This window comes from Mirounga leonina, unplaced genomic scaffold (assembly GCF_011800145.1).
Source record: "Mirounga leonina isolate KUSES-001 unplaced genomic scaffold, KU_Mleo_1.0 Mir_173, whole genome shotgun sequence".
Classification (NCBI taxonomy): domain Eukaryota; kingdom Metazoa; phylum Chordata; class Mammalia; order Carnivora; family Phocidae; genus Mirounga; species Mirounga leonina.
Window position 1 is genome coordinate 83469671 of NW_023270447.1, and position 15329 is coordinate 83484999.

General features: G+C 53.7%; 1 protein-coding gene across 2 annotated transcripts in view; it reads right to left on the bottom strand.

Moving 5' to 3' along the window:
- KAZN (kazrin, periplakin interacting protein) overlaps window positions 1-15329 on the bottom strand; it is a 1036992-nt gene that overhangs the window by 136519 nt on the left and 885144 nt on the right. Inside the window, exon 1 of one of the 2 annotated variants that reach the window (XM_035019742.1) lies at window positions 15103-15211. The exons of the other annotated variant lie outside the window; for it this stretch is intronic. The gene's annotated coding sequence lies outside the window, so the exon portion shown is untranslated. Of the gene's footprint in view, window positions 1-15102; window positions 15212-15329 lie in introns of those variants that run through there. 2 annotated transcript variants of the gene reach the window in all.

Consider the following 15329-nt stretch of genomic DNA (forward strand, 5'->3'; position numbering starts at 1 on the left):
GGACTTTATCTCCCACTGATCACTGATCCTGACCTTGTGCTATATGGGGGCATCTGTCTGGTGAGCCTGTTTATCTCCAGCATCCATTTTAGTATAAAACTAACACAGATGATGTTTACCAAGCACCTACTATGTGCAAGGCCCATGCTAAACACTGTGCATAAATCATCTCATTTAATCTCCATGAAACCTCTACTAGGTAGGGATAGCCTCCCCAGTTTACAGATGAAGAAACCGAGGCTCAGAGGGATTAAGAAGCTTGCTCAAGGTCCCCACTTTTGGAACGATCTGCACACGGGCAGTCTGGCTTCATGGCCCCGAGCACTTGGTACACGCCTCCAGATCCATATTCAGAGCCCTGGGTCTGGGTACTTGTTTTAGTGGGGGAGCTCACTCACGCTCCTCCACAGGGCAGACACCCAAGGAAATGTGGAACCAGCCCCTACACCCTAAACAATGCCAGGCACAGAGGCAAGCTAACCATCCCTTTCTCTAATTTCCTACTTTCTGGGCTGCCCACTCCCTGCCTTGCTGTAAGAAGGTAGCATCTGTCTGCTGGGTATGGATTCAGGTCATCTCTAAGGGGAATCAATCAGTGCTTTCCAGGGAGATGGCCAAGCTCCACACGCAGCATGGAAAATCTGACTCCCAATGGAGAGACTGAGAGAAGCCAGATGCCATCTGGAGTGCCCAGGGACCAGCTGCTGCCACTGACCTCAGTGTGCTCAGTAACATCCGGGATGTGGCGAGAGGCTGGCAAGTGGAACATCGCATCATGCATTTATGCGGGTCCACCAGGGAGCAGGCACACAAATCGACCCCACCCAGGCCCCTGCTCAGGAAGCCAACAGAGGCGGGGGTCCTTCTAAAAGCCCATCTGGGACAGGTGTGACAAAAGAGGTATACACAGAGGGATGGAAGGAAGAAAAAAGGAGGGGTCCTAATTGCATATGACCAGGAGACTGAGAAGGAAGCTGAGAGCTGGTCCTTAGAGACAAAGAGGAGAAAGAATGAATGATTTAATAGAAGAGAAACTGAGCTCCTCCACCCGGGTGTAGAACAGCACCAGGCCCATAGTAGCTGCTCAAGAAAACCTGCAACATCCTTCACTGACAAGGTCCGCATCCAAGGCTTTCTTTTCAACCTCATGACACCTAGCGAGGGGCACACACACACACCTGCTGAAGGAATCAGCTCATACTCTGCAGTGCTCAGGTCTCGCATTTGCCTCTGGGCTTCCATTCCCAGTCCATCCTCCCTGACTTTTCTTTGGCTAACACCCCACTTGAGAGTGTCACTGGGGGCTCACAACTCCCACCCCAACCGATTCCAGGGCAGGGTGCAGACCTGGACCAGGTGATTGGTTCAGGGCTGTCACATGATTACAGCTAAGCCAATGATAATCAGTCCTGGGATTTCTGGAAATATTGAGAGTGAAAGACTTTCTGCACTGGAATCCTAGAAAGGTAAGTGTGACTTAGATTTGTGAGGGGTCATTTTTGCCACCAAAAAGGACAACGCCCAAACATATGAAAGGAGATCGGGGGAGATGACATCATTTGAGCACCTGGATGCAGCTATGCCTGAAGCTATAGATTAATCTCTGACTATCTCAGTTATGTGGAGCTTTTGATTTTCCTTTCTATGAGTCGGTTTCAGCTGTGTTTCTATTATTTGTAACTCAACAGGCCCTGCAACTACATGGCTCTCTGGGCAGGTGGTAGGAAAGTAAGAAGTGCAAACAATACAAAGTTTTTTCATTAACAGTTTTTGAGCAGTAAGCATGGATCTCTCTGAGCCTCAGATGCCACTCTGAATGACGATGATCACGCCTCCCTACCTCCTAGGGTGAACGGGCACTGAATCCTCCTGCAACCTATTCTCTTTAACAGGTTACAGCCAAGAGCAGCAGGAAACCCACAGCCCGGGGAGGGAACCTGCTGTGAGAGATGCCTGTGCACAGTTCACCCACACCTAAGTCTCCGATTGGAGTTTGTTGAGCTGCCCCATGACCCTCCCACTTCATAAGGGCCCTCCCAAGCCCGGGGAGCTCCCTACCAGGGCTGGGGCCTGGACAGAAGGGGTGTGCCTGGCCTTTCAACAGATCAAGTCCCTCTGTTACTGCTCACTTCAGAACCTGCCATGCCCCAGCTGAGGACGGGTACAAGGGACACTGCAGAGTGCATGGCAGTGGGGACAGGAGAGTAATGGCTACTGTGGGCTCCAGTCGGACTCCAGCTGGACCTTGGGCTGAATCTTATTTTCTTGGCTTCCTGTCTCTATGGCCTGTGACAAGTCTTTACTTCCCAGTGCCTCAGTGACTTCATCTGTAAAATGGGGTGATTAATGCACCTAATTTATTTGGGTTAATGTAGGCAATCCTGCCAAGCAGGAGTCCCTCGGTCAGGTTCCCCTGCATGGTTTTCACCTGAGTGTACATAGTAACGTCAGACCTCCAAGGGTGTGTTTAAGGTGACATGGCAGGGGGGAGATGGAGGAGAAGCATGAGTCCCTCTAAGCACACAACTGCTCAGAACAATGGTTCAGCTACCTGGCAAACAGCAAGTCTCCAAAAAGGACCCAGGGAACAGGACCAGTGAGTCAGCCCAGGAAGTAAGAAGGCAGAGCTAGCTCAGGGACAGCGGTAGGGCGGGGCTCTGCCCCAGAGGTCACCAGGGTTGGCCGCAGACAGAGGCCCAGTCACCTTGGAGAGGCGGTCACACACGGACACACGGGGAAGTCCCTGATGCCTACCCCAGAAGCCTGGCATGGAGAAGGAAGAGGAGCTGCGGGTCATTTCAAACACCCCAGCAGCTGCTCAAACACACAAGCAGGGGCGCCTCGGTGGCTCAGTTGGTTAAACGACTGCCTTTGGCTCAGGCCATGATCCTGGAGTCCTGGGATCGAGTCCCGCATCGGGCTCCCTGCTCGGCAGGGAGTCTGCTTCTCCCTCTGACCCTCCCCCGTCTCATGCTCTATCTCATTCTCTCTCTCAAATAAATAAATAAAAATCTTAAAAAAAAAAAAAACCACAAGCAAACCTCTTCTTCTTCTTTTTTTTAGTTTTATTTATTTGAGAGAGACAGTGTGTGTGGGGGGAGGGCAGAGGGAAGAAGAGAAGACAACCTAACCTCTTCTAACCAGGTCCCAGCTAGCTCAAGTGCCCAGCTAACTAGAACTTTGGCTTATCTTTGAGGACAAAGAAGCAAACGATGACAAGACTCAGCAATGCAACGGATTCTTACTTTCTTTAACCCAAGTAGGGAAAGCTGTGGGGCCAAGGGGCTCAGGCTCTTAGAAGAACCCTAAGGGTCTGCAGAAGCCCAATTCCAAAAAAGGAGTCATCCGGGCCCTATTTCCCTTGCTAACCAAAGTGGAGAAGCAAAAAGGCATTTTAGGAAATTTTCAAGGACACTAAAAACACAGTTTTCAGTGTCTAATTCTCTGAGAACACCCTTGACCTGAAGCAAGCGGGGAGAACTGTGTTTGGGGTGGGTCTGTGTTTTATCTGCGATCATATCCCTGCTACTTAAGGATTCTGATCCAGGCAGGTGCACCACAAATATTGGCAGAACAAAGAAGAAAAGAACGTCAGGGGCTCTACCACGCTCAACGATTCTGGAGCCTGCAACACAAGCCGAAACACTTGTTTATAGAGACGCACTGACCAGGTGACAGAGGACAAGGACTGCTGGAGAAGCAAATGGACTCATCATCTTACACCTCAGACCCAGGCTGAGAACGAAGTCAGGTGCCCACGGAGCACAACCCAAGTCACATTCTTCACCTGTCCTCTTCCTGCCTCGATCTTTCAGCTGCCTTCAAATTCCAGAAGAAAAGAGGGATAGATTTACCGACCCCTGAAAACCCGGACGGTGACTGGTGGGGCTGCAGGTGTTCTCCAGGTGCTGCCCTACCTGCCAGGTGAGGCTCATCCAAAGGTGTGTCAATATGAGGGCCAGATTAAATTTCTCCTAAGGTCCTGCCAGCTCAAACATTCATGGAGGCGTGTTTCCTCCCAACTGGAGCATTTCCTAGAGCCCGGCTCTGTGCTCTAGGTGAACACAGAAGGAGACAGATATGTGGGTGCCCTACGGTCCCTGCTCCCTCAAAGGTTACAGTTCGGAGGAGAGCTGCAGGTAACACTCAAGAATGCTCCCATGGGCCCCAATCACAGCTACTCTGTGCTCCGCGTGACAAAGGTCCATGGCAACGCAAGGGCTAAGCACAGGGGGGGTGGAATGAACAAGAAAGGCTTTGCAGAAGGGCCAGGGGCCCAGGACAAGGTGGAATTTGGAGTCAATGTGGGGTGGAGAGGTAACAGAAGTAAGGAGGAGAAGGCAAGGGGTGGGAGCGGCAAGCTGGCTGGCTCACGGGACAGTGAGATGCTGAACAGTGGCTGTCGAATGTTCGTGGTCCCCAGCACTAAGCCCAGGCCAGTGCAGGTACTCTACACCTGCCAGGTGGATGAATCGGGAGCCCTGGCAGACCCGGGGAGAGGTTGAGGGAGGCTGTCCTTCCAGTTCAAGGTTAAGGGTTCTAGACAGAAAAACCCTCCTCCAGAGTGCAGGCACCCTGAGGGTAGAAATGGTTTGGCTCAGCCTGTCAGCCCCAGGCACCCAGTCACGTGAGCATCTATCCAGGGAGTAACTGAGTGTGAAAAAAATGAGCAGGTGTGATTTTTAAAAGGTGCTCAGCTGGAATCCGAGGTGTGGGTCGGTCCGAGCATCAGCTGTTGCCCGGAGACATGAATGAGCGGGCAGAGAGCAGGGCCGGAAGATCAGCGAAGGTAGAGGGGTCAGAGGCCAGGCAGGTGATGCCTTAGCTGCTGGGGTGGGGGTGGGGCATCGTGTGCCATACAGCAGCAACTGCTGAGCGGGGCTCACACAGCTGAGTGTCAAGAAGCCATGGGGGTATGGACAGGGTATTGACCGTCCCGGTTTGCCCAGGACCGAGGGCTTTCCCACGGTGTGGGACTTTCAGTGCCAAAACCTGGAAAGTTCTGGCAACCCAGAATGAGTGGGTTACCTGAGGCACAGGTCTGCCCTCACCAGCATCCCAGAGGGAACAAGACCGCTGGTAGTACAGGAATCTCATTTCATGGAACACAGGAACTGAGGCTGAAAGGCGAGTGACCTGCAGAAGGAAGGTCCCACAGTGGGTAAGCAGCATGGCCAGCTAGAACATTCCGGCCTCCACCTCCCTTGCTTTCCCTGCACCCTGGGAAGATGTGATACACACAAGTGCTGTCTGCTGAGCCCAGCTGTGAGCTGCGCCAACTTCCTCTGAGTCAATGGACCCTGGGAGGGGAGCACCGGAGCCCCCGTCCCCAAGAAGGGTCCCAGGGAAGTGCACCCATCTGGCCCTCTGCTCTTCTGAGATTTTGGGCCAGGACGAGCGGGCGGCCACCACCTGGGATCCTGGGGGGATGGGGATGCTGTTTTTGCTCTGCTTGTCTCCTCATGACATCCCCATTAGCACCACCCCTTGGGAAGGCCAGGATCCCCAAAGACCTTTGTGAAAGGCAGACGCATCATGCAGCCACACCCCCTGCAGTTGCTGGGCTTAGAAGGGTCTTGGCAGCTCTGGGCAGCTAGTGAGAGAACAGGCCAGGGGACAGGGGAGGTGGAAGGGGCAGGAAGAGGGAGGGGAGGATGAAAGAGGGGATTTGGGGGGATAATTTAAAGTAGGAGCTTCCTAGAGCAGTCTTGCTCAGTGATTGGCCTGCATCAGCATCCCCTTAGGTGGCTGGTTAAGACCCAGACTGCTGGGCCCACCCCCAGTTTCTGATTCTGCAGGTCTGGGCTGGGCTGAGAATGTGCATCACTAACAAGTTCTCAGGCGAGGCTGATGTTGCCGGTCTTGGCACCCCATCTTGAGAACTGCTGGCCTGGAGCATGGGGTTACGCGGGGGGGTAGTATGGGGCAAAAGCACATGGGCACCAGTGGGTCACTGGGGGCTGGGAAGACCCACGGAAGTAAAGATGGAAGATGCTGGAGGCCCTGGTCCTCACCCTTCAGAGAGGGTCAGAATCACGAGGCGGCAGAGAGAACTTGTTTAAAATGCAGATTTGTGGGCCCATCCCCAGATGTTTTTGACTGTCCAGGTCTGCTGGACCGGGAACTTAAAAACCACAATAAGCTCCGAGTGATTCTGATGCAGGCAGTCCAGGGGCCACAAGGAGAAGCACAGCTGCCTCAAAGCACCACGGTGGAAATACACAGTTTGTAGGCTTCGCAAGCTGTGATGGGCCACAGAAACATCTGCAGGCTCCTGCCCTGACTCAGGACCAGCTGCGCCACCCACTATGGTAGCCACTAGCCGCAGGGAGCCTTTTACAATGAAATAAAATGTGAAATTCAGTTCTGTTGTCATACTAGCTACAATCCAGTGACTTCCATATGGGACAGGCGAGATCTAGAATGTTGCCACCTTTGCAAAGTTTGCCAGACAGCTCTAACCTGGAAAGATCACATTATGTCTACCTCTGTTTCCCTTTCTCTATAAAGGGCCTTCCTCCCCTGTCTTTCCCAGGGTGCAAGAGAAAGAAAAGACTCCACCAAGAGTGACATTCCTAGCCCACACTTAGAGAGGGAACCACGGGCGGAGCATCCCAGCAGACATGGATGCTGCCCCTGTACCTGCTGGTGGGAGGAGGTGGTCCAGGTTGGCAGGGGCAGCATCCACGTCTGCCCCAGAACCCAAGAGGATGGTTTTTCTTCCTTCTGTTTGGCCGCCAGCGCTAAATTCCCTAGGGCAATGAGGAATCCTTAGTAGTTAGCTCAGTAATCACAAATATGCTATGGAAAACAAACTCAAAAGCCCAAGCAATGCCCCTTCAAAGAAAGCGACACCAAACAAAACCAACCATGCACAAAAAGGTATGGTCAACGCATCACAATGGCAGAGGTATTAACAATAGACTGAACTGAATCACAGAGAAAAGGTAACTGAATTTATTCTTTCCCTAGACCTTACCAGCACACGTGTGAGGTGGTCATGTTTTCCAGGAAAGAATCAAAAGAACACTAGAGATAAAGCCCCGGGGACAGGGGATCTCCGCCTGTGGTTCCAGGACCCGCAGCGTGGGGACAGGGATGGACAGTCCGTGAGGAATGCAGGGTCCTGCGGTTACTGCATCCAGTCCCTACATTAGGCCAATGCGTAGACATATGGGAGCATGGCGGGTTACTGGGGGCTGGGGTGGGGAGTGGGGAACTATTACTTAGTGGGGACAGTCACAGTTCGGGATGATGAAAAAGTGCTGGAGACGGATGGTGGTGATGGTGGCATACATTGTCAATGTATATTTAATGCCACTGAATTGCACACCTAAAAATGGTTAAAATGGTCAATTCTGTGTTATGTAGGTTTTACTGCAAAAAAAAAAAAAAAAAAGAAAAAAAAAGTGCAGGGTCTGAACTCCACCCTGGACCCACTGAGGCAATCTTGGAGGGGAGCCTCACAATCTGCATTTGAGTCCACTGAACCTGGGACTCAGCTCTTTGCTGGGGATGCCTTATGCAGGGGAGGGCTACAAGCAGAACCTTCCCCTCCTCATCAGTCAGGCCCCTTGGCTTCCCACCCCAAGCGCGCCTTCAAAGTTCTACAGGATCTAAAGTGCTAGAAACCCCTCCCCACTGCCCACAGCTGTCCTCTGCACTGTGGTCACGGTGAGAGATGCCAGGAAGCACCACAGAATACGTCTGCCGCATGCACAACAATCGGGCCAACAACAAAAAGGATCCTGGTAGGTGAGGAGGGCGGGAGAGCTGGGCTGTGGGTGGGGGGTAGGTTGGAAGAGCAGACCCCAGCAGCGGGCTTGGTAGCAAGTCTAAATCTGGATGAACCACAGGCCAAGAGTGTGGTCCCCTTCTGTCTGCTCAGCGCTGCCCAGTGCCCGACTCCTCCAAGGTGCTCAGGGAAGAAGGAACAGTGGCTGACTGAAAGGCCCAGGCATGCTGGTGGCGGTGTGGGGAGTGAGGTGGGGGGATCTGAGCAAAGACAGAGCCTTCCTCTGGTTGCTTTCTCATCCCTGGACAATCTTGAGAGGGCACAAGACGGACAAGCATATGCCTCTCTTTCTAATAGATTCGGAGAATGTGTGTGCACAGGCAGGGGGTGGGAGGGAGGCTTGCGCTAGAAAAGGAAAAAGCAAGAGTTACTTAGGCTGTCCATATACCTAACCTATTGTCCACTTCGGGATGCCTGTGGGAAGGGAAAGGATGCTGCTAAGGATTATGTCAGGATGCAGGGGGTAATCTAGAGTACCACAGCCTCCGAATTTTCTTACTCTAAAATTAATCCAATCCCAGAAAGGCAAGGGGCAAAGAGGTTCTCGAAGTAAGGTCCATGGAACCCTTGCATCAAACTCACCCAGGATGCTCAATACAAATACAGATTCCCAGACCCCTCCCCGGACCTACAGGCAGAACAGGGGTGGAGCCCGAGGATCCGGATACTGGCATGCACCCCGGACCACTGTGATCCCCAGTCTGAAACCCCCTTTAACGAGTCAGGAGGAATTAGGGAAGGGGGTCAAGAGGGAAATCCCCAGCTTTGCCAAGATACCTGAGTTTCCACATCTGGCCCTGGAAACCCCATGACATCTTGGAGGATGGGCCCTTTCCTTGCTCTGGGCCTGCAGTCCTCACTGTGTGGCGAGAGCGAATTGACTCCATCCCTGTTGAGGGTTTCCTGTCAGGACTCTGCCTGGGTTGGACCTCCTGTCAGGGGCCGCCTGGCTTCTTTGGATTCTGGCTGGGGCAGAGGGGTGGGGTAGTCTCCTGGAGCCAACTGAGCAGCTCTGGGCCCCAGGGGCCCTCACTCCCAGCTGCCTCGGGCTGATTGGAAACCAGCATGTCAAAGATGCCAGGGAGAGAGTCCCAGCACGCCCAGCGTCGCAGTCTCCGCCCGGTGCCCAGGTGGCCCTCAGAGAATCGTCAGCTGATGAAGGAGACCAGAGGGAGAAGCAATGGTCCTGGGGCAGACCGCACGGCATCCTGGAACAGCCACTGACTACCATCTCTGTAACTGCTTCACGCCTCAACCGTGTCACCTTTAAGGGGAGGATGCCAGCTGCCTTACAGGGGTGGGAGATGACCAGCAGGAACGCAGGTAACAAAGCGCCCGGCTCCGGGGGCGGCCTTTGGTCAACGCTTCTTCCTCACGAAAAGGCCCCAACAGAAATACACCTTCTTCCCTGCCTGGGTACACAGGACTTCAAAGTTAGCCGTGCACTGGTGAGGCAGAGCCGAGCGGGTACGGGAAGGAGGCAGACAGGAACCCGCAGCTGCTGTTTTTATGTCTCTCCGGGCCCCCGGGGAAAGCTTTCTGAAGCTTCTGTACAATTAAAAGGTGCTGAACACACTCCATGCCTGTTGATAAAGTTACAGCCCCAACTAGTTGGGAGCCGGCGCCAGCGTCCAGATACAGGCAGCAACAAAAGAGGAGGCTGTCGGCACCTGCAGGTAGTCTACCAGGTGGTGGGCGTTCCCAACGCCCCCCACAAGCGGTCCCCAAAGCCTGGCACACAGAAGGAGGGTGCCCGTGGAGGGGCGCCCCCCCGAAACCACCAGCTCCCCTTGGCCATAGTCCCTGGGCTTGGCGGCACCCAGCTCGGGGCAGGACTCGCCCACGTGTCTGTCATACCTTTCTGGCTGGTCATTTCTTCCAAATTCGGGGCTGCGCCAGCACCTTTTGGGCTAACGCCACTCATCAGGGGCTCTGAGGATTCGCCTCAACCTGTGTCTTCCAGCTGGCTTCTCTTGAAGGCGTCCCAACAGCAGACCAGGGAAAGCGCGAAGTCCCCACCTTCACGGTGGCTGCCCCAGGGGGCACAGAAGGGGCGGTCCTTTTGAACGGGAGTCATTCGTGCCTCTCCCCCTCCTGGACAGGTGCTCCTCCCACACGCTCAACGTGAAATGCATTTGCGGAGAGTAAATTCGTAAAAAAATAACGACACAGGCACGCACACACACACGCACACACCTTGTAAACATGGCTTGCCACCCTCTCTGGAGTGTTTATAGCCCTTAGTGACTCACGGCAAACACGGCATCCCCACTGTGGCCGGCTTTAATGATATGTCGGCTGTGCTTATCTGCTGGGGCTAAAATCTGTGTCAACACCAATGTACCTGGTTTTCCCCTTTTGTCAACTGGCCGTGGTATGGGGGAGAGGGGGCTAGGTCCTGGCTCGTGTTTGCTGTTTTCCTTGAACCATGCACTCAAGTGACTCTTTAAATGATTAAAAGGGAAGTAAACTCTTCCTTCAGGATGGCTGGAGGGTCCTAGCAAATCCTCCAGTTAACCCAATGGGAATATTACAAAGGACACAAGGCATGCATAATGCCTACTATGGAAATTTCCTGATTACTGAGAAGGCCAGATAAGCAGCCACCAGTCCTTCAGAATCAGCCAATCTCGTCAAACCCCAAGAGCTCAAACTTCAAAAAAAATTTTTTTTTAATTTTACACACACACATACACAATCAATTTCTTTGGACTCTGTGGAGAAATGGGAATCCTCCTCCCTCTTATGGCACTGGGAGCATCCATACTAACCACACAGGATGCTAACCACACAGATTCCTGTCCAACAACTCTGCAGTGGGTAATATGATCCCATTTTATAGATGGGTAAACTGAGGACTGGGACGTTAAATAACTTGCGTGGGGACACACAGCTCGTAAGCAGAAGAGCTGGCGGATCAAAGCTGGGTGTCTTTGATTCCAAGGCTGGTGCCCTGTACTCTGTGGCGGAAGGAAAATTCAACCCCTCTCACTAAGCAGTCACACAGGGTGAGGTGCTGGGCCACAGGAGAGCTCCCAGGGGAAACCGATCGGAATTGTTTTCAAGAGCGGTGACTTCCACTCCTGGTTGGCCAGGACAGCCAAGCCCCAGTTGTCTCTGTCCCACTTCAGGTGGCCAAGGATGCCCACACGAAACCCTGGTGTTCCTAGTGGCTGGCTTCCTAAGAGTGTCCCCAGTTCCAACGGGGAGATTTAATCTCACTCTCAACCCCGCAGAAACCCTTTCCAGAAGGGGATAACACAAGGCCAACCTATTGCTGAAATTGCTAAAGACAGAGATAAGCAAATGCTTGAGTTGCTTAAAACAAGGAATGTCAAGGAGAGGACAACCCCCGCCCCCTCTTTTTACAAAGATAAAAATTTAAAGAGAAAACGGACCTGAAACATAATGTGGGTCTACGTTTTAGAGATTGATACAAGGTCTTTCCACAGAGCTGTGAGGTCTACAATCTGGGACCCCACAATCAAGTCGTGGCTGTGATACGCCCCGGCTGTGTGATCTCGGGCAAGTTACTAAACTTTCCTAAGCACCCGTTTCCTTACCTGTGCAGGGGACTGGCAATGGCACCTCCCCTCTGGGATCACTGGAGGACTGATTAAGACAAAGCATCCCACCTGGTTCCCACCACGCCTGGCCCCTGGGAGGGTACAGTACGGCACTGAGAACCAGTACACAGATCCACAAGGGCCTGGTGCCCCGGGCCAGGGGGCTTTGTGTGAGAAGGAGGGGCTCGAGGAGATAAGAACACCTATGACTAAGAAAAAAGGTAGAGGCCGAAAGAGGCTCCATTAGGTCCTGTGACTTTATAACCTGAGCTTAGGAGAAAAGCTTAAGGAGGCATGGCATCTGAACTGGGCCTACAAACCTGGGTAGGCTTCGGATGGGGATAGAGATAGTGCCCAGACTCCAAAGACACGAACTGACCAACAACTTTTAAAAACAATAACTTGGGGGCACCTGGGTGGCTCAGTCATTAAGTGTCTGCCTTCGGCTCAGGTCATGATCCCAGGGTCCTGGGATCGAGCCCCACATCGGGCTCCCTGCTCGGCGGGAGGCCTGCTTCTCCCTCTCCCACTCCCCCTGCTTGTGTTCCCTCTCTCGCTGTGTCTCTCTCTGTCAAATAAATAAATAAAAAATCTTAAAACAAAACAAAACAAAAAAAACAATGACTTGGTGGCTTTAGCTGATCAGCAACACCCTCTTGTCTTAGGAACTCAACACCTGTGCAGCTCATTGCATTCTCTCCGGCCCAGCTACCCCAAGACTGACCAGCACCCGCTCCCATCACACCAACCCCTCACCTGGCTTTACTTTTCTGCGGAGCACTTGCCATCTCCTGACACATCCTGTGTGTACTTGCTGGCTGGAAATCTCCTCCCACAGATAAGAAGCTCCATGGAAACAGGGGCTGCAGCTGTCCCCTTTGCCACTCTAGATCCCTGGCAGCTACCACGGTGCCTGGCAGGAGTAGTGGCTCAAGAAATGGGACTGAATGAATGGACAACCAAAGAAGGACTCGTTCACGTGTCCCCCCTAAGAAGCCTCAGGGAGCACCTGCTTCATTCTGTGGGGGGTTCTGGATGACCTCCCCTCAGATGGAGTTAATTCCTGTGGCGAGCCAATAGGGAAACTGAGTTACTGAGTATCGCAAGGTCACACAGATTTGAGGCAGAACCAGGGGCAGACTAAGCACGTGTCTAATTTCTGCATCTCTGGCTCGGGTCCTCAGCCTGTGCACAAAGAATGGTCACCTTCCCTGGAAGGGGCCCCACCCTGGGGGCCAGAGTGGTCACCAGCAGACCCCATCACCCTGCTGCTCTCAGGATACCCTCCATGAGCCACGTCGAAGTGTCCAGGCTTCCATCCTGCCAAGCCAGCGTCCCCCCCCTTCCCCCTTCCCCACACCTCTGAAAGTACCAATTCCCAAACTCGGTCAACCAACAGGGCACTCACTGTTCAGCTCCTTCAACTGAACATCACATTCAGCTGGAGACCGACGTGCTGAGATCCTGGGATGGGTCACCTCACAGCCTGGCTGAAATGTTTATTTCAACAATAATTTCAGCTTGTGGTTCTAAGCCAGAAGAGCTCTCCTTTGCCGCCCAGAGGAAAACGCCTAATAACAGCCAAAGGTTTGAGAATCCATGTCCATGACAGGCTAACATCAATGCCCAGCCAAAGTTCTCAGAAACTGCATTTGATCTTTAAGAACCAGAGAGCAGAAGGGGGTGAAGGGTGGGTGGGTAGAGGAGAGAGAACTCAAAACTTTATTGGTTTAGCCGCTGGCTTGATCTTGATTCATGCCAGGGTTGCCAACTGTAAGTCAGGAGATTTCCATTGCTCTCTGACCTAAAGGAACACCCTGAGGGCCATCGGAGTAACAACCACCCCCAAGACCTTGGAGACAGGCGTTTCTCAGCTACACCATGTCATTAGGATATTGTTATTATGAATACACAAATGGAGTCTATGTAGACACAAAGTAAACAGATCTCTCTCCACCCAACCATCTCCTCCACGTTTATATAATAACAACCCCCCACTAGCACGACAGTCAGCCTGGGATCACTGAAGTACTTTACAGACAAGACAAATCTCATCTTGACACAGTTCAGGAGGGCGGAGCTGGAACGGATAGCATCACATCCTAATGGGACACTGAGTCAACGGGGGGCCTGACAGATGCTGATAACTAACTTTTATGAAACATCAACTATGAATGAGGCAAGGTGATCTGCAGACGCTAGCTTTAGAATGATCAAAATATTAGTTGACACCAGTTATTATCAGCACTTTTTGGATGGGTACACTGAGTCTCAAAAAGATTAAGCAACTTGCCCAAGCTCTCCTATTTGTTAGTTCTTTACATCTGTGTGCTCTGTTTTACACCAAGCTGTCTTGGACTCTAACCGCTCTGTGCAGCTGGGGAGGAGGTGGGACTGTCTCCAGCAGGCCCAGCCCCAGGGCCAAGGGTCCAGGGACTCCGGGCTCCTTCCAGGGCTCAGTGTCCCTTTTCCTGGAGACCCAAGACTTCAGTGGCTCCAGGACACCAGCGGCAGCTCATCATAGCTGACTGGTCTGTGGTCCCAGCTCCGGAGGCTACGCCTGTGATCCTCAGGATTCCGTCTCCTTGGGAGACCAATACAGGCAGCCCGGAATTAGGGGACCTTGCTGCTGGCTTTTTCTCATAGGAAAGAAATAATTATTAGGTAAACAAGCCTGGTGTTTCCCAGCTGGTTAAGCCTGCTGTCTGGGAGAAGCATTCCGGTGTCAACCAACAGAAAATATTTGAAATGGTGGGACCTTGGGCAAGTTACTGAAACTCTGGCATTTTCTGTCCTTATCTTCATGAAGATAACACAGCTTCCCTCCCAGAGTTGTGATAAAATTTTAAGGACATATGCCATGTAAATTACGGGAACACAAAAGGTATTCAAGAAATAATGAATAACCATGTTATACTCCCCCCTCCCCCATTTTTCCTGGAAAAAGTATTCCAACTTCAAACTGATGATGACAGACACTTCTTGGAAGCCGTTCACCTTCCGTCTAAATTTCTTCCTACTCAGAGTCTAGGGGATCCAGGGGATCCTCTGGGCACCCCCCAAGACATAACTTGCGGGGGCAGCTGAGACGGAGACCAACCCCAACAGAATGGAATGGGCGCACCCACTCGGAATTTTTTAACGTTCAAACGCGGTCCTCAGCTTGGGGCAGATTAGCCAATGATACACAATCAGACCCTCGCATTGTGTCTCCACCGCCTCGATTTCTCTCTGCTCCTAGCAAATGCGAGCCATCATGTTCCGCTCAAAGGGGCAGCAGTAAAGCAGGGCTCTCCTGGCACTTTAGGGGCTGCCGGGTGGGTTACAGGTGCGGCCGGAGAGGGGCCGCCCCCAACTTCGTGCCGGGCTGGCCCCTTTCCCACGCTTCCCAGGACAGTGGCGGGGTCCGGCCCAGAGCGAGGTCTCCGGGAGCCCCAGGATCTCACAACTCCGGCAGACGTGGCCTTGACCTCCCCCTGCAGCTCGCTCGGGGGGGCCCGGGGCGGCTCAGCCGGAAAGCGGCGAGCGCCAAAACCCCCACCCGCAAGCTGAAGAACTAACTCCGCGTCCCGCGCGACTCCCCCTGCACCCCTCCCCGCGCCGGGGGCGCGGCGCGCGGCGAGAACTTTGCCACCAGCCCTCGGCGATCCCGGCCCGGAGCGCCCCCGCGTGCCCGGCCCCGGCCCCGGCGACTCCCCGGGCCTGCGGCCGCGCCGCCCTCCCCGCCCAGCGCGCACCTACCCGGCTGGCTGCAGTCGCCATCCGCTCGAACGGAGGGCGCCCCGGCGCGGGGCCGATCGGCCGGCCCCCCCGCGTCCGCACCGGGCTCGCAGGCTGCGGGCCCCCGGGGGCGCGCCGGCCCGGCCCCCGCCCCGCAGGAAGGCGCCGGCTCGCCGTGCGCCGCGAGCTGGCGGACGCGCTCCCAGGTGCCCGAGTCGGCCGCCCGCATGCCGCGTGCCCGGGGGGCG